This window comes from Pleurodeles waltl, chromosome 4_2 (assembly GCF_031143425.1).
Source record: "Pleurodeles waltl isolate 20211129_DDA chromosome 4_2, aPleWal1.hap1.20221129, whole genome shotgun sequence".
Taxonomy (NCBI): domain Eukaryota; kingdom Metazoa; phylum Chordata; class Amphibia; order Caudata; family Salamandridae; genus Pleurodeles; species Pleurodeles waltl.
The window spans coordinates 1016087799-1016094743 of NC_090443.1; the positions used below are offsets into that span (position 1 = coordinate 1016087799).

General features: G+C 43.2%; 2 non-coding genes across 2 annotated transcripts; one reads left to right on the forward strand and one right to left on the reverse strand.

The window, feature by feature from the left end:
* Nucleotides 1–2036: 2036 nt before the first annotated feature.
* TRNAA-CGC (transfer RNA alanine (anticodon CGC)) lies at nt 2037–2108 on the reverse strand. Its single transcript has one exon. It is a non-coding gene; the product is annotated as a tRNA-Ala (tRNA).
* A 387-nt stretch (nt 2109–2495) lies between these two features.
* TRNAV-AAC (transfer RNA valine (anticodon AAC)) lies at nt 2496–2568 on the forward strand. Its single transcript has one exon. It is a non-coding gene; the product is annotated as a tRNA-Val (tRNA).
* Nucleotides 2569–6945: the final 4377 nt, after the last annotated feature.

Sequence of the window (6945 nt, forward strand, 5' to 3'; positions counted from 1 at the left end):
TATAACCCCAAACCCAATAAAAAAGGGAATAACTACAAAAAACTACTGAGGAAAGCAACTGTTAGGGAAACCAGTTATTCAGGGGTTAACCTAATCCAGGCAGGAGGGTGTGTGTCGAGGCGGAGCAAGGGAGGAACTGCAGGGGAACCAGGAACGCCCCCAGAGGCAAGAGGGGACGTCTGGAAGGCAGCCGAGCAGAGCAAGAAGGAAGCTGCGTGGGAAGCGAAACAGCCTGAGGCCTCGCGATGAGGAACGAAGTGCCACACAACAGCCGTTTGAGGAGCGCAAGGGCAAATAAAGACGAGGCGAAATGCCTCAGGGAAGTCAGCGCGTGCTTTAGCAGAACGTTCAAAGCGAGCGTGAGGCATGAACGGTAACAGTAAAACTAGTTAATTGAAATATAAACTGAAAAAACACATAACGCATTGAAAATAAATATATATGAAGCGAGCAGAGTACTTATCTTGACTGCGAGCAGCAAGAAAAGAGGGCTTGTTGCTCTCAGTCAAGATAATTGTACTCGTACTCGATATGTGATTGGTTATTCCCTTTATGGCTAAATATTGAAGTTTTTTTTCCCAGGGTTTCTGTGATTTGTAGTTTCTTGGCTGCTGTATTTATTAACGTAAGAAAAGAACGCATAATATGAGCCTCCGGTCTTGTAATAACATTTCTGTCCTGTTTTCTTTGTTCTGAAACTCTGGTCACTCTAATACATGATATCAAGACATCTGGAGCAATCCCGCCCCTCACCCAGGACATCTGTAGTCTTGGCTATGCATACCATGATCAGGATGTCCCCACGGTCCTTTGTTTCTTGAGCAGTTTCTTTCAGTATGAGGGCAACTCACACTGAGCAGTGAGTGATGACTTCAGTATCTCTTCACAGCTGTAATTCTCCAATGTGCTGTCCTTCCTATAAGCTTTGAACATCTGGCAAGCATGTCACTAAGAGCTGGGAGCAGGCCGAAGACTGTGAAATGCCATTTACCCCTAATAGGAAACTCCCTCCTAACTGAACTTCTCACACATCCTCATGCACAAACAAAGCTGTGGCGTTGCAATGATGCCATAGGCTCTGGTGCAAACAGGGGTGCTGCTTGGTCAGTAAGATTGGGGGGGTTGAGCTTTTCCCACCATCAGGCTACCATATAATGTTTAAATACATCATACGACAGACAGTGTGCATGCGAGGGACCTAAGGAGCAAGTGGAAAGAGAGAATAATGCAGATTGGCAGCAGTGCTAAGAGAGAAAACACACTATTTTGTAAAATAGACAATATTTTTTAGGACTTTGAAAACAGAGTTGGGGGAGGTGATGTGTCTCAAAGTACGTTCTCTAAATACATTCTGTAGTCGTTTCCATACGTTTGCTCAAAAATGTTTTTGATTGTTGAACCACTGTCTGGGTGCAAAGAAGTAGAGAGAATTTAAACAATTACTGGCTTTACATTAGATGATTTCTTTAATATTTGTAATAAACTGGAAGTGTTCACCTATCGGATGAGGTTATTCGTTTTTATAACAGAAAGCTTATCACACTTCCTGGCAGTCTGGTTCAAGAACCAGTCTGAGAACCAAAAAGGTGAAAGGAAATTCCCTTAGCGGTGCCGCTCATTGAAGAGACACTAAAAGTTTTCTTTACTGAGTCCAGTATCACTAACAAACATTGTAGAAAGCTGTGCGCCTGAAGACGCCTGAACAAGGCCCAAGCGGGGGGTAGGGAGATGTGCACTGTGGCTCCTTGGTGAGCCATGATACCTCAGGGAGTCAGGCTTCTAGGCGCTGCCTTTTAGTAGATGCAAAAATACATGGCTTACCCAGTATTCTCAGATCGCCACCTCCCTGGAGCACAAGTTAGGAAGGAGGTAGAGATGGACCAGTGGTGTAAATGGGATTAATCTGTTTAGTTTGCTGGAATGTCTTGTTTTGACCCTGCAAAATTTTCCAGCACTATCCCAAAATGAAAAGGAGTGTCCCTGTTATGTTGTCTGTACAACATAATGGAATAGTAATGAGCATGAAAAAAGTCATTTGGAGATGCCGGGGATTGAACCCGGGGCCTCATACATGCGAAGCATGCGCTCTACCACTGAGCTACATCCCCAGCTGATCGTGGTAGGTCAATTGTGCCTACATAGCCCCACAAAGCTATCACTGCTGTCATTGTCTCGGTTATGGTATTAGTACTATGAAGGACAGAGAAAGTAAAGGAGAAAGCGATTCAGCTACTAAGTCACTCAACTTTTATTACCAAAACTAGTCAGAAAAGTTACCTTCACTCTATAAAATATAGGATGTGCTGCAATGTCTTCCTGTTAAACAGCAGCGATTGCGGGGACATTAATATCAGACATGTTCTTGAAGCAGCAGGACGCGGGAAAAACAAAAAGCACAGGGATAGCCTAATACACAAATAATGCACTTAACAAAAGGCACCCACATGGCCCTGCTACGATCTCGAGATGGATGAAAAATGCAGGGGATACACGGAGTTTCCGTAGTGTAGTGGTTATCACGTTCGCCTAACACGCGAAAGGTCCCCGGTTCGAGACCGGGCGGAAACAACTTTTACTTTTTACTTCTAACACTCCTATTTTGTAAGAGGCTCATGTGATTGTATTTCTGTCTGGGTATTTTACAGAACCTCCTGCTTCAGCAATAAAACGGCCACCTGACGCCTCCGGGTTTAGGGGGTCAGCTCCCACATTTGCACACATTGCAGACCCTGCGGAGACAGCACGTGCTCGGGGCCTGCACTGCCCTGTATTTTATTTATTTAATGCGTTTTTATATAGCGCGGACTTTACCCGAAGGTGTCAGAGCGCTTCACAATAGGAAAAGTAAAGATACAAGAGGAGAAGAATTACAAGTGAGCCTGTTACAAAACAAACGTTACATTACATGAGGCAATAGTGATAATTGTGCAAGTATCAGGAGCAAAAATACACGAGGTAGCAAACGATACCTTACGAAAGGAAAAAGTGACGTGTGCAGGATACAAGAGCAAATAAAGTACGAGTAGAGGTAAAAAAATTGCAATAAATGGTAGATACTCAAAACACTAAAACAATAGTTACGTTACATGAGGCAGTGGTGGCCGTTGTGCATGTATCAAAAGCAAACAAGATATAAGAGGTAGCAAATGATACGTTGTAGAAGGAAAGGTGCCGTGTACATGTTACAGAAGAGTACAAAATACAGGTAGAGGTATAATACTAGATGTACTGTACTGTAATGTACTGTAGATGCACACGCACTGCACGCTCCACCCACCGCTGCATACCTAAACTGCACACACATGCCTGCATGCGGCCCTGGGTGACGAGTACACGCTCTGCCACGGGAAGCCGTGACTGCACCAGCCATGGACAGACACACATAACTTAGTGAGCAGACCCAGACTTCATGAACTCACTTCACCGAAAGGACAGGGGGTAGCGGAAGTGACATCATCCCCCTGGTGACCTACATATTCATTCACCCACTGATATACTTACACAATCACACATACACACTCTTACCCGCATGAACACACTGACTCTCACCTGCATGCACACAACATACATTTACAAGCATCTTTATGTCTTACCTCAGCTGCCAGGGAGGTTATATTGTAGCTAATTGAACTCCATTTTTTCATTACACTAATAGTGAATAATATAGTGTTATTCACTATTAGAATAAAAAAAAATGATAAAAACGATAAGAACAGCACAGCAACCGATGTCCATAGGAGGAGCTGCCCCTGTGGTCCTCACTGATTTTGCCACCTCTGAGGCCAGGGGCAGTGCCAGGGGTCGCAAGGGGCAAGGCAGGGTCACTGCCGTGGACCCTGGCGACCACGAAATGATGTCCATGCTAGACCACCGTGACCGATGTGAGAGGACAGCCCCAGTTTATTCCCATTTTACCTTCCTTGATTCTGGTCTGTGACTAGGACAGTGTTTTTCAAGCCTGGAAAAAACGATAAAACATGGAACAGCCATCACATGCCTGCATGTCCCACCTTGAAATGTACATTTAAAATAACAACAAGAGAGAAAAAAGAGCACTTTAAAACACAGAGAGGTGGATATGGTGTCCCCAAGTGACGATTCAGCAGGTAGCGGCATTATTTCAAAGGATCAGTGGTAACTTTACCTAGAAGTTGGTTCAGGTGCCATTTCCCTAAGGCCCTTCTAGACTCTCAAAACAGCAATTTTCAAGATGTTTCTCCCTGAGAAAGGTGGCAACCCCTACAGAGGGGGCAGTGTGCAATTAATAGCGTTTCGCACATTATCTAGTCACTGAGTGTAACATCTGATATGGGATGGGTTTACAGGGTTCGTGCGTCTTTACTTAGTTGGGCTTTTATTATTAAATTTATAAAGGGACGCATTAGAGGTTAGATAGACCTCTTGATTACGCTTTGAGTGATTCCACCATAAGTCCCAAACCCAATGCAACTACATCATCATAATCAACAAACATCATCAAGTATTCTTTGGAGCCAGTAATCTTCACACACCGTGACCCATTGGGCCACAAATAACCATACTTTTATGTAAAGTTAGAAAGTTTATTTCCCTACATTAACAATGCTAATATCACGTAAATTAGTCTCAAAACCAAATGGTAAGCATACATAAATAACACCGGTTGACCAAATCTTCTAAAGAATCTCAATTTAACTAAAGCATTGAGAGTGAAGCATTCAAGAGTCACAGTACAAATTAAGAGCAAAAATAACTGCACAATAGGAATAACATACATCTCAATTCCGCAAATGAACAAATTCAATTCTTCGTTAATAGCAATTTGTTAACATTTCTGGAACTCCCTAACTAGCATTCAGATTAGAATAGCATGTTTGGACTTCATGCAAAACAATTTTAGTTTAAGTTAATTTGGAAAAAAACATCTAGCTATGGCTCTATCAAAATAGCTGTTGGTACCTGGAAACAAAGAACAAACTTAGAACAAGAACAATGGCATTTTGTTATACCTCTACTCATATGGATCAGCAAGCTGAGACTATCTTCGTCAGTTGGACATCTGTTCGGTCGGCTTCAACAATGGGCAGGGAAACAGAATGGTTCAGAGACGGGGTCTCTAAACTACCTGAACCATTTATGAAGCAATATCTAAGGGATCAGCATTCAGCTTCAGAAATTTAAGCAATAAAGTCAAAGATAGGAATAAATCATCGGGAACTATTCAGCTCCTCAAAACAGAACCTCTACGGGGAAAATCAAAATAGAATGAGAACACCTCTCCTCTGTGCAGTCGGGCTAAGTTAAAATCACCTAAAGAACTTCCCACCTTGTCATTGGTCAGAAAATCGTACGTTTACAATTAGTCCAATAGAAATAAAAACCCAAATGTAAGATATAACTAAACTGTCTTTCACATGTCGATGATTGGCTCCTCTTCTCCTGTTCCCATCATCAGACTCGTCAGGTAACCTTTTTGTAGCGATCCGTGCTCCAGTCAGTGCATCCATTGTTAGCTCGTGGGAACATCGCTGTCTCACGCATCAAACTATACAAAATAACAACTTCTACTACAAGACATTCTAGCAGGCAGTTCTCATGAGAAAGTTAAAGGCCTGCTAATATTTGGTCAACACAGTGTGAACAATAAATGTATTCATTTCTCTAAACAAACATTCCCACAATTTTATAAACAGTGCAGCTTAATATGAGGCTTGTGCAGACTAGGCCCACATTTTGCTAACTTAAGGCCTATAATTAATAAAGCTAATGTAGAATCACTAATATGACACACTATTACAATTTTTCTTAATGCAGGAACTTCAATTAATATTATTATTCATTTAGTAAAAGCATTGCGTAAATATGACAGCCACTCAAGTGGGCACATTTTCTAAGTCACACATTATTTTCTATATTAGTCAAATTCTATGCAAACTCTTAATCCAAAATACATGAAAATCATTAGTAAGTAAATTCAGCTTTCACAACAGTGGGAGAAACTGGCCTGATTCCCTCTTTTTCCCCTACTTAACATGGCCGCCTTTATTCCTGGCTCACGAGGTACAAGATTCAAGGCCTCTAAGGTGTGATGGCTCAGGGGGTTGGAGATTCAGAGACTGAGTGATGTGAGATCCTTCGCCAGATGGCTTCTGCGATGCCACCAAGGGTCACCCGGGTCACTTGAGTCCTCCTGGGGTGGGTTGTCACAATAGGGTGACCGATGATGGTTTTTTAAACATGACACATTCCGGCAGACTGTCCTCTCTCTGATTTATAGTGATAAGGACCATCTCTCCTTTAGATTACAGATGTTGGGTTTCAAAGAGCATCCGGAAATTAACTCCAAATTAACACAATTTCAAACCATTTTCAAATGACCAGGCTCCTCGCTGTTGGCTTGGTGATAGTTTTCTTATTTTATGTGGCTGGGACCTCTAAAGCTGGTGCACTTATCACTGACTCTTTAGGGCTATGTGGGGGCACTTGAGTGGTTCTGATAGAACCTGGTACTGGGCAAGCTCTAGATGTATCTGTTAATTATTACCAAATAATCTCAGGCAGGTTACCCAGTGCAGCAATATCTTCCTCAGTTGGCTCAGGGGCCTCCTCTTCTGGGACCCCGTCAACCACCACGGGAATATCTGGAACCGGTTTCCCACGCCCCTTGCCCTTCCTCTGTGCAGCTGTCTTGGCCATTGTTTCAGGCTCCAGACGCCCTTGACTCACTTCCCGGGCAGCCATGGACCGTGTGGTCATGCAGACCTACTCAGGCAAACCTAACATCTCCAGATGGGATCTGAGGTCTACCTCTTTCCAGGCACTGTGCTCAAGATCATTGCCTAACAGACAATCTACAGGTATGGCAGGACTCACAGCTACTTTTAGAGTACAAGAGACCCCCCCCAACACACACACTCAAAGGGAACCAGAGCTACCAGTAGGTGGCCCTCGCGATTGTCAGCGACT